The 12,275-nt window shown below is 50.4% G+C and overlaps 1 protein-coding gene across 3 annotated transcripts in view; it reads right to left on the bottom strand.

Annotated features, from left to right (window-relative positions):
• Acox3 (acyl-CoA oxidase 3, pristanoyl) overlaps positions 1 to 4,542 on the bottom strand; it is a 38,440-nt gene extending 33,898 nt beyond the window's left edge. For 2 of the 3 annotated variants that reach the window (XM_048784094.1, XM_015481917.2), the window contains exon 1: positions 4,141 to 4,542. The gene's annotated coding sequence lies outside the window, so the exon portion shown is untranslated. The remainder of the gene's footprint in view (positions 1 to 4,140) is intronic. The other variant, XM_048784095.1, reaches the window with a different exon arrangement.
• Between the last annotated feature and the right edge of the window lie 7,733 nt (positions 4,543 to 12,275).

Below are 12,275 nucleotides of genomic sequence, written 5' to 3'. Positions count from 1 at the left end.
TATTATCAACAGAGACTGGAATAAAAGACCCTGTGCTTGCCAAGCCTGTGGCTATAGGGGGACCTGCCAGTATTCAGGGAATCCCCACCACAGGGCGTGGCACAGCCCGTGACTTCATTGTTACTCAGGGAATTCTGTCACTGGGGAAAGAAACAAGTATGTTTGCCCATGTTAATGACACAGGTTAATCATGGCACTGGGCCCATTAAAAAGAGAAAACTCAAACTCCTAACTGGGAATTGAGGCGGGGAAGTTGGGCTGACTGTAAAGAAATAAGCATGCGGGAGAACTCCACAAACCACCAGGTGCCAACCGAGGAGGTCACTCAAGGAAATGGTCCACTCCCAGGGAGGCACAACCCACCAAGGTTGATTTATGGGAAGCAGAAAATCCGCGTAGACTACAATGACTGAGAAGCTGAGTTAGCAACCGAGAAACTGGGGTTCAGTTATGAGATCTGCCAAACATTCAAAGAAAAATACCAATCTCCACAAACATGTCCCCGAAGCCGAGGAGGTGCCCACGCTTCCCAAGTCATCCCCAGGCCAGCATGACCCGGACACCAACAGCAGACCAGGACACAGGAGAAAACCCAGGCAAGCGTCCCTCACACACAGATGCAAAGACCCTCGGCTGAACTCCGCAAACTGAACCCAGCGACATCTGACCAGAGATCATGTGGCAGGAGCGCCTGGGCCCACCTGGGAGGGCAAGGCGGCTCCGCACCTGAAAGTAGCTCTGTGAAGTCAGGCCAGCAGGAGCAAGGCACTGAAGCTTGCACAGCGGGCGACAGGTGCAGAAAGAGCACCCAAGGAAGGGAACACTGCTGACAGACGCCGCCAAGCCAGGGACAGGGAGCTGCACGTCACGGGACCCAGGAGCAGGCAAGCTGACCCGGTGCCAGCATCACCGCATGCACACCTGTGGAGATGCTGCAAGGTGCCGTCAGTGTGTAGTCTTTGTGTGTCAATCAAAAACATTCTTAAATGCTGGGAGCCTTGGCACACGCCTGTGATCCCCAAGTACTTGGGAGACTGAGGTGTGAGGACAAGTTCAAGGCCAGCCGGGCAACTCTGTGAGAGACCCTGTCTCAAATTTATTTTAAAAAAGGAGGTGTGGACTGGAGTGTAGCTCAGTGATCAAGTGCTTGCCTAGTGTGTGCCAAGTCCTGGTACAACACCAGACCACAAAATATAAATAAATAAAATTAAAAGAAGGAAATGTCATCACCCAGATAAAAGCCATCTACAAACAGCCCCAGGGGACCACCAGTTTCCAAGACAAACACTGATTTGAGCCTTTTGGAGCTGATAAATCAGCTGAGCCAGGCTGCAGGCCCTACACCAAGATGGCAGAGGCCTTCGCTTTGCCCTGGGCTCCTGCACCAGCCCCCAGACAGGCCAAACCAGACGGACTCACTCATGCTCGATGCCACAGGACCAAGCTGAGTCTCGAAGGCAGCGGCCTGCTGGGCTTTGGATCTGGGATGTCCCCCAAAAGCCCACGTGTTACGGCTTGGCACCCAGTGAGGAGGCACTATTGGAAGATGCTGGGACTTTAAAAGGTGGAGTCTAGTGAGGGTCCTTGGGTGATTGAGGGAAATTGTGGGACCCCAGTCTCTTCTTCCTTTCACCTCCTGTCCACGAGGTGAGCTGCTTTGCTCCACTACACGCTTCTGCCACAACGTGCTGCCTTGCCACAGGGCCACAGCAATGGGAACAACCAAACTGGCCGCACTGGAACCTCCAACACTACAAGCCACGGTTTTTATAATCGGACTGTCTCAGGTGTTGTGGTGATGGAAACCGAGCAATGCCGTTCCCATACACAGCAGTTTTCCTAGAAACCGGCAATTCCCATCAATGTAGTAACACGTCCCAGACCTCTGCTTCAACCCTTCCACAGCGCTCGGCTGCTTTTCACAGGGTGCCATGATAACTCAATAAGACAGTCCTTTCCAACAACCAGAGCTGGGGCAACTGGACACACACACACACAAGATTAACTCCGTGACCCACAGATCCAATGAGCCCAAATCATAAAACTCAGAAGAAAACATAGGCGTGAATCTTTGTGATGGTAGGTTAAGCAAGGCCTTCTTAGATATAGCAATGGAAGCACAATCAACAACAAAAAAATCAAGGAAATGAGATCTCACCCAAATTAAAATGTTTGCTGCAAAAACCACCTTCAATAACCTTAAAACTCAATAATAAGACAGGTATCCCGAGTTAAAGTGGGCTAAGGACTAGAACAGACAGTTGTCCAAAGAGACACACAAAGGGCCAATAAGTCCAAGAAAAGACGCTCAACATCATTTGCCATCAAAAGCCAATCAAGAATGCAATGTGATCCACTTTATCACCACAAGGACTGCCTCAACAAAGAGATCAATAATAGCAAGTACTGCAGAAGATGTGGAGAAGCCAAACCCTTGTGCACTGCCATGAGGGACAGAGAATGGTGCCACCACATGGAAAGACAGATTGGCAGTTCCTCAGACCATAGGACCCAGCAACTCCACTCCTAGGCACGCACTCTGGAGAACTAAGACTTAGTTACACAAAAACCTGTACATAAACTTCATTGCAGCATTGCTTATAGCATCTCCAAAGTGGAAACAACCCAAATGTCCACCTGTGGATGAAGGGATAAACTATGTATGGCAGATCTGCCCAGTGGGACATAACTCAGTCACAAAAAAGGAATAAAGTACTGATTCATGACACAATATATATGAACCTTGAAAACATGATTTCAGTGAAAGAAGCCAGTCACCAAAGATCACAGTCATATGCTTCCTATAATAGGAAACATTCAGAAAATGCAAATACAGAGAGAAAGAAAGTAGGATTAGTAGCTGCTGGGGGAATACCAATCCACTCCTAATGGGTCCAAAGTTTCTTTCTGAAAATGTTCCATAATTACACAGTGATGATGTTTGCACAACCCTGTGAATATATAAACAACCACGTAGCACACAGTGTAGACCATGGGATGTGGAGTCTATCTCAATAATGCAGCATAAAAAGGGAAAAATAAAGCACCCCACTTGGCAGAGGCAAGTTCTCCACACACCAACAGAAAAGCCCAAGAGTGCTTCTGCAGCCCAGGGCCTGCTTCCTACTACCCTGCACACGCTTCTTCCTGTGGCCTGGAGCACCACACACCTCCCTTTGCCCTCCTCCTGTCTCCTCGAAGACCTGTCCTTAGACACCCACCCCATGCACCATCCCATCCACACAGATGGTCCTTGGTGTGTGGAGAGCTCCCACATCCATACCTCCTGACCCCTGTGCTTATTTGGCAGCTGGCTGGACAGCCCTCTTCTCTCGAGTTCTGGAGATGCTCAAACTGAATGTGCAACACTGAAATCACCCCTGACCCAGCCTGCCCTCCTGTAGGCCCAGTTCACACTGCCAGTAGCCCAAGAGCTACCCACACTGTAAACCTAAGACCATTCCTAGAAGTCCCTTCCTCATGGTGCCCAGATTGCTTATCAGGGCCCCACTCTATCAATACCTCTGCCACATATGGCCCTATTAAACCTAGCATGGAACCTCCCATTATTGAGGAGGGATTGTGTGCAGGTAATCGCCAGGGAGTTAGCTGTTTGAAGTGAAACCAATTGCCCAAGGTCCTACAATTATTATCAAACAGAGTGACTCCAAATCCTATGATCCTATCCAGTCTCCTCTGGTCCCATTGCTATACCATGCCAAGAGGATTCAAAGCCAGACTGCCTGGGTTCAAATTCCAACACTACAGCAAGGTGCCTGTTTGCCAAGCCACCTCTCCTTGTGTGCTTCAGGGACAGTGCAAGGCAATGTTTGTCAGCACACACTGTCTAAGCTGTCGCAGTGCACAACCGGATACTGGCAATAGTTGCTGACATCTGTTAAGTGGTGGCTTTCACTGAAGCCAGTTTTTCTTCTTAAAAAAAAAAAAAAGAGAGGCTATACTTTTGGTCTGAGGTCCTGCACAGAAGCCCCCCATGCACCAGTGCAAACCAAAATGCTGCACAGTCTAACTAAGGAAGCAGCCAGGTCACCAAACACCATTTTGCTGGAAACTGGACACTTCAGCCAATCAGGGCCTCATTATGAAGTCCCCTGGCTTTCACCCCTACAGAAAAGTTACCTGGGGTGACCCGTGGCCTGGTCTCCACCTTTCTGCTTCCCGGTTCCACCTCCAAGTCCCACTGTCAGGGAGCTGTCACCCTACGGAGTCCCGGTTGCCGAGATACGTGACGTGGACGCCGGCCTGTCACCTGCAGCTAAACCTGTCGTGACGCAGTCTCCTCTCCGCGGCGGGCGGTGATCTGAGACACGTATGCTAGCGTTTGGCCCCAGCGGCTGCCGGGCGCCCCGGGGTCACAGCCGCTGCCCCGCGCCCGCCCAGGCCTCGAGCGGTCCGCTCTGCTCCGGCCCCGGCTGCGCACACGGCGGGCTCTGGACCGTCGTCCTGACGTCGCTACCGCGGGCGGAACCCCGAGGTCAGCGCACAGGCCCGGTGGCTCCGGGGCGCGGCCGCCGCCTCCGCTCCGCCTTCCAAGGGGCGTGACCCACCTTCCTCGGCTCCGCCCCGGGGCGTGGCTCGTCCGCATTCGATGTCTCGTCCCCTCCCATCAGGGGGGTCTTCGCCCCTGCTCCTAGGCGGGTGCTGCCCTCTCGTCTCCACGGCTCCAGGGCGTGGCCTGTCTGTCCCCCTGACGTCTTCGCTCCGGGCTCCGGTTGTCCCGGAAAGCCGCGGCGCGGACCACGTGGGCTGCCGCTGGTGGCCGCGGCTCTCCCCGCACGTTGTTGTCGGGCGCTTTTCCCGAGCGGTCCTCCTGGCGGGCCGCGGCGGCTCTGCGCAGAATCCCGGGAGGCGGTTTAACTTGCAGACTCCCGCCCGGCCCGGAGCTGCCCCATCCGCCAGTGGGCTGCGCCTTTTCAAATTAGCAAGCTGGCCTAGTGCTCGCGAAGTTCCAGAACCGCGGTGCCGCGCGGGTCCCCAGAGGGAAGCGCGGTGGCGCATGGCAGTAGCCTACTCAGTAACATACACCTCTCTCTCTTTCTATCGCACACATCCTCACTCTCGCATTTTGGGATCACCTCCACATTAATTGCCAGCACCCAAATCCTGTCTCATGGTCTGTTTAAACTTGCACAGAGAGAACCAACTGGGCTGGGCAATTTTCCATATGAAGAGCAGATTAGCCCAAAGGTTTTTTTCCATGGAAAGGGAACTAAAAAACAGGTGGTGTGGTTGTGGGGAAAAGAAAGATGCTAAGTCGAATTTTAGAGATGTGTCAATTTTAAGACATCGGAAGCATATCTGGGTGGTGATTCAGTTGGGAAAGTCTCTTTCTAATCCTGCTCTACCCTAAAATATCCTTAGTTCCATGATAACATTATTATTCACACTTACCACTCAAAATCGGCTTATGATTTCAGCTACTGGGACTTTCCTGTTGAAAAGCAGAAGGAAGGGATTAGAGGATGAAGCAGTCTTCTGCCAAGCAGTCAGGGTGGAAGTCCCTTCTCAGGCAGCATTGTGGCCCAGGTCTGAGCCCATAGGAGCACCTGGGATTGTCTGCAAACCAAATCAATCAGTCCAATAAGAACACATGCTGCTATTTTGCAGATGTTTGAAGATACTGTTGAGAGTCACAGAATATCCACTCATTACAGAATTCACACCTTTAGGTCACAATGTCTTCCCAAACACAACTAGTAAGTTAGGTTCACGTTTTATTAACAGAGAAAAGCATTATTCCAATTTGGAAACCGTCAACCTAAAATGAGTGGTAAAGATAAAGCCAGATTTAAAGATAGGTAGTTAGGTAAATCAGGTCTAATACGGAGTAAAATCGAAAATGAACGCCATGTTGAGAATGGAGTCCGGGAAAAGCAGAACAACTCTTGGAATGTTAATGTCCCCAAGGCCCAGAGCCCATCCCAAAGAAATGTTAATGAAACAGCTCCCAGCAAACCTGGAGATGCTAACCCAAAAGCCCTTCCTGCCCAGATTACTCCTTTGGCCTACCTGTGCCCCACCCACCCTCTGGGCCTTCCCACCTACATTCCATCACTGAAAGATAACAGAACAGGACAGGAATGAGGGAAAGGTGAAAGAAGACCTTAGCTATAAAAGGGGAACACATTCGCCCTTCCACAGATTCCACCTCTTGGGTGGGAGAAGTCTTTTCTGCTGTCCTTTAATAAAGCCTCTACTTTCCACTCAAAACTTGCCTTGGTGTGCTTCTCTGGTGTTATACTTCAACATTGGGGAAGCAAGGACTCGTCACCAGTAAACAGCAGTAACAAAGACATGGGCTCTCCAACACGGAGATGTTATTTGGAAATGACAAGATTGCAGTCTGGAATATGCATGACATGGTAGTCCATGGGCATCTAAGAAGACACAGGTTTTCAGAGGTAAAATGAAGGAGTTTCCGTTCATTGTTTGGAAACACTTGTCCTTGGCTGCAAAGATCAGTAACCAGGCTGGTGTTGATATGCTCGAGATCGGGACCCCCCAAAAGACCACCAGAGGCCAAGATCAATGTAAGCAGCAAAGAGGCGTTTATTGCGAGCTAGCTTGGTCCTCCGCGCACACAGCAACTGGTGACGCTGAGAGGCCCTGATCCCAGGGTTTGTAGCAGTTTTATACACTCTTTGGGGAAGGCAGGAACTTCACATACATCATAGCATCTCTTAGCAAATCATTACACACCGTGGGAAAATCATAAAACAACTCTAAAACATGATTAGTACATTCTCTGGAGGGAACAAGTTAGGTAGGGGTGATTGGGCAGTACAAAGGGGCGGGGGAGATTTGTTTGAACTGATTGGTTTAAGCCTCAAGGGGTGTACCTGCTGAACTACATGGTTTCCCAACATGTTATCAACCACCATAAACTACTGGGAGGGTCATCTGGCTTCCCAGATGCTGTCACATGCTGGTAATCCCAGCAGCTCAGGATTGGTGGTTGCTAGATGTTGCTATGGGTTCTCACCTAGCCTGACTCAGTCAGGGACACCTGGTACCACAGATCTCTCCTGTTATTTGTAGATAAACAACTCAGTGGGGTGGGTATGTGCCTAGGAGTGCGCTCTGTGCATTTTTCCAAGGATAAGGGTCACGCCCACTTCCTTGGACAGGCTTTGCTCTGAGGTAGAGGCTGGTTTCTCAAAAATGGAGTCACATCAGTTTCTCAGTGTCAGTCTGAGGCTGAAAGCAGATGCTGGATAGGGAGCCACACAGAGGCATCTTTTATGTGAGGTTTTTTGGCTGGCCTTTTTGTGATAGTTCTTATTACCAGGCAAATATGTGTAAGAATCACCCCCATCCCCCAAGGCCTCCCCACTCCATTTTGTTAGGGTTTGACATAAGTAACTCCATTTTGATTCTGGCAACTTTCACAAAAGACTTCTAGTCCACCACAGGAAAGGGAGGGAAGAAACGTTTATATTTTCTTTCTTTTTGGTGTCAATGATTGAACCCAAGGGTGCTTAACCATTGAACCACAGAGCCAGCCCTTTTTTTTTTTTTTTAACTTTTTGAGACAGGGTATCACTAAGTTGTTTAGGGCCTTGCTAAGTTGCTGAGGCTGGTCTTGAAATTGAGATCCTCCTGTCTCAACCTTCTGAGTGGCTGGGATTGTAGGCCTATCACTCTGCTGGGCAGAGGAGACCCTGTTATGCTCAAATTCGGGATCCCCAAAAGACCACCAGAGACCAAGATTGATGTAAGCAGCAAAGAGGTGTTTATTGCGAGCTAGCTCCATCCTCCGCGTACACACAGCAACTGGTGATGCTGAGAGGCCCTGAGCCCAGGGTTTGCAGCAGTTTTATACATTCTTTGGAGAAGGCAGGGACCCCACATTCATCATAGCATCTCTTAACAAATCATCACACACCGCGGGAAAATCATAAAACAACTCTAAAACGTGATTAGTACATTCACTGGAGGGAACAAGTTGGGTAGGGGTGATTGGTTACTACAAGAGGGGGATTCATTTGAACTGATTGGTTTAAGCCAAGAGGGGTGTTCCTGCTGAACTACATGGTTTCCCAACACGTTATCAACCACCATAAACTACTGGGAGGGTCATCTGGCATCCCAGGTATTTCCCTGTCTCATGCTGATTGGTGGCTGCTAGGGGGCTGCTATGGGTCCCCACCTAGCCTGACTGAGTCAGGGACACCTGGCTCAGCAGATCTCTTCTGTTATTTGTAGCTAAACCACTCAGCAGGGTGGGAATGTGCCTAGGAGTGATCTGTGGGTCTTCCCAAGGACAAAGCCCATGTCCCTTCCTTGGACAGGCTTTGCTCTGAGGCAGAGGCTGGGTTTTCAACCCTTCTAAGCAGACTTCAGAAGGCAGGCTACAGAGGAAGACCTCAGAGCCACCAGTGAGAGCCAGAGACCTGAGGGAGGGAAGGGAGGTGATAGCCTCCTGTTGGCTCTATTAGGACAGGGTGTCCTTAAAAAGCATGCATGGAGAAAATGCCCACAGCTCATGCCCCAGGTTTGGGGAGGGCATCAGCCCTCTTTCCCCTGCTCCTTGGGTTTGTCTGCCTCTGCCTCCCGCCCCACTGCCAGGGCTGGTCGGAGACTTTAATGTTCTGGTGACTGGGCTAAGACTGTTGTTCCAGCTCTGACCACCTCCGGTGCCCCCAGTTCCTCTCCCCAACCTGCAGTCCCCTCCTGGGCCTTAGGATACAGCGCAATCTTGGCTGACAGGAGCATCATGGACGTCTCTATGTGGATTCAGGTGCACCTTGAGGCTGAAGGATGGTCGTCAAGTATGAAGAGAAAGGGACTTTTGTGTTGCTGGGACCCGGGTGAAGGGATCACCGTGACCAAAACACCTGACACAAACAACTTTATGGAGGAAAGCTTATTTTAGCTGTCAGTTTTGTCCGTCTCAGTCCGTGGTTGGCTGGCTCCCCTGCTCTGGGCCTGAGGGACGAGGACCATCATGGCAAAAGGACAGGCAGAGGAAAGCCATCAGCTTAGGCCGCCAGGAGCAGAGCCTGGGAGAGGCCAGGGACAGACTGTCTCCACCTCCTCCCGCCATGCCCACCTGCCCACAGTTCCCGCCCTCCTGGTGGTCCACGCAGATTATCAACCCAGCCACTCAGGCAGAGGAAGGGGGACCAACGTCTCGAGGCCACCTAAGCAACTTAGTGAGACCCTCTCTCCGAATAAAATGAGAAGGGCTGGGGATGCAGCCTGGTGTTGGAGCACCCTGAATCCAACCCTGAGCAACACACCCAAAGGTATCAACCCATTAACAGACTGGTCCAGTCTCTCCCTGCCGTTCCTGACCAGCATGTGAATTTGCAGGGACACCAAAGAAAACAGACACAATTTACCTTTACACATGCTTCAGGACCGCTTTCCCGCTCTCGGCCTCAGGTTCCCCAAAAGGGAGAGCAAGGGAAAGTCACCAGAGGCTGATGAGAGAAGGAACTGTTCTGAAGGGAGCTTTTATTGGGGGGATTCTTGTTCTTAGAAAGTTCTATCCAAAAAAGGGCAGAAGGGGCAGGACTACAAGGGACAGGTGACTCAACCCTAGGGGCACACCCCACAAAGAAGACACCTTACTATCTGAGCTGGACCCCACCAGAGCCACAGCGAATGCCGTGGTTGGTAGAATCAGAGGCATCAGGACTGGAAGGTGTGGTCATTCACTGTGGCTCCCCACACTTCCTCAAAACTGGCCTGTGCATTGCTGCAGGGGACCAAGTCTTCAACCCAGGAGCCTTTGGGGACATCTAGATCCAAGCCCTAACAATGGAGATGCCACTGGGGTCAGCATAGAGGGTCTCACTTTAAGAGGAAAGAAAAGGAGGCTGTTTTTGTTCTTGTTTTGTTAGCGACTTTCTTGTGAAACTACAGGAACAGCCTGGGCGCTGCTGCTGAGCGACTCATAGATGTCCACTGGAGCTGTCATCTGACTGCCACCCGCTCTTTTTCATGTGGACTCAGTCCTGTTCCACCGCCCACCTAATCCCTGCTCAGGCTTAGTGTTTGCTCTATTGCCCCCATGGGCACAGGCATGGGCACCTGCAATCCCTTGAACACACTTCCTCACAGCTTGGGCCATTTGTATCCCCTTCCTCCACTCTCCCATCACTCAAACCTCTGCTGCTGGTTCAGGATTCACAGATAAGCGGTGGGGATGGGGCCACCAGTGTGGAGAAAGGTGACTTGGATCACAGTCTCTGCCTGCCTGGCAGCAGGAGCTATGCCTGCACTGGGAACTTCCTGTGCAGAGGTGCAGGTCGAGACTGCCCAGTTGCCATGGTGACACCTTGCTTAAAGGAGGTTCTGTGTACCGGACTACTAGTCTTGACCTGAGTTCAGACACCAGCTGCCAGGAGTAGAGAATTATGAGCACAAGTATGGAATTATAATTGGTTGCCAGTGCTTCGACCTCAAGACTTCCTGCTTTTGAAGACACTTTCTCAGAGAAGATCCTTTCAATAATAAAACCTACATAATACGTGTGCTGAGGTAACTCTCTGGGTCATTGTTCCTCCATCAGAGGACAGTGTCCCCCTGGTCCCAACTTTCTCTGTGTGTGTATCTGTCTTAATCCCCCACTGCCCCTCACTGGTTTCCATGGGTCAGCCATGCAGCACACCAGGCTGCTGGGCTGGGAATGGGCTATCAATTCTGCACCAAGTGTGGCTCTGTGATACCTCTGCCGGGGCCACCACTGCCTAGCACCATGCTTCCCCTTGTAAAGTCACACTCAGATGGGCATCAGAGCATGGCCTAGAGAAGAGCTGGGGCTGATAAATGTGGTTTTGTAAAAGATGCACATACAAAAGGCTATAGCTTTGGTCTTACTGGTGGTATGTGCTAAGAGCCAAGTATATGATGCATGGCATTTTTGGTCGAAAGGTGACGCCAGCTAGCCATTGAGATGATATGATTATGTTAAGATTTGCATTCATATGGATATTGGACTCCTGCTGTTCACCTAGGCCGGCTACGGGACTCCTGGAGAGTTCCCATTGGTTGGGGAAGTACAATAGGAGGGAGTTCCCGGGGAGGAGCTCTCTCTGCGGTCCGGGAGGAGGCCGCGTGGGTGGAAAAAATCTTCCCGGGCAGTACCGGACATTGGCGGCAGTTTCAAAAAATAAACTTTGTTCCTGCTTGAGTGGCTCGTGATTTTGTGCCCAGCCAGACTGCGGCAGGTATGACCAATGGGAAAAACTTTTTTGGACTATAAACCCAATACATTCAAACCAAAGGGTATGTTGACTTAAAAGGAAACCAAGAGACAGACTCTCTAGAGGTAGCAAGTTTACTTGGGGATAAAAGGAACTGCATCCAGGACAAACAGCCCTCTGTTTGCATCCCCTGGCAGCTGGAGCCTCCTGATGAGCAGGGCCTGATTACCTGTGTCCTCAGGGCTTGGCTGAGGTCCCTGCACACAGTGAGATGTGTAACAGTTGGCCAGTTGGCTGCCCCAACCAGGCTAAACATTTTTGAACAGTGTTGGGGTTGAATCAGGCCCTTCCAAGGGATATGCTGAAGTCCTAACCTTATGTGGACACAAGGGCCTTGGCAGATGAAATCAAGTTACAGTGATGTCACACTGGATTAGGGTTGGTCCTAATATCAAATATGAATGCTATCTTTATTAAATAAAGATACTTTGAGAAACGAGAGAGAATGCTGTGACCACAGTCAGAGGCTGTAATGAAGCCGAGACAAGCCAAGGAGTGTTGAGGACTGCTGTAAGCAGCAGAAGCTGGGAGAGAGTAGGTTCTACTTCAGAGCCTTCAGAACTGTGAGAGAATGTGTCTCCATTTGTGGTTCTTTCTTACAAAAGCCCCTGGAAACTAACTCAAACAACAGAAAAATCAACCGTGTGAACAAAGTCTGAGTGGGCTGGAGTGAACAGGTGTGTCTGAGACTGCATGGCTCAGCTGTCTTTCACTTAATTCCACATTTGGTCTGTGCTCTTCACTGATAAATCACATGACAAGTGAGTTTTCAATTTTGATTCTGCCATATATCCTGTTACTGTAAACTCCCAGAAAAAACGAAAAACCTTTGAGACTTTTGAGATTTTCACCAGGTGCTGGTGACCTTGGATGACACTGGCAGTTTTTGAACCTTTTTGTGACAGCTACTAGACAGGAACTTTTAGGGGCAAGGTGCTTATGCTTGGGGGAAGCTGTCACCTCTTTAAATAACTGCTGACATCCGTTCAAGTTGTTTCAGATAGGATTCTCAGGCTTGGTTAGGTGGCTTAGGAGGTTGAT

The sequence above is a fragment of the Marmota marmota genome, unplaced genomic scaffold, assembly GCF_001458135.2.
Source record: "Marmota marmota marmota unplaced genomic scaffold, marMar, whole genome shotgun sequence".
Classification (NCBI taxonomy): Eukaryota; Metazoa; Chordata; class Mammalia; order Rodentia; family Sciuridae; genus Marmota; species Marmota marmota.
Note: the sequence above shows the minus strand (reverse complement) of the source record. Positions and strands in the feature narration are given on the sequence as shown.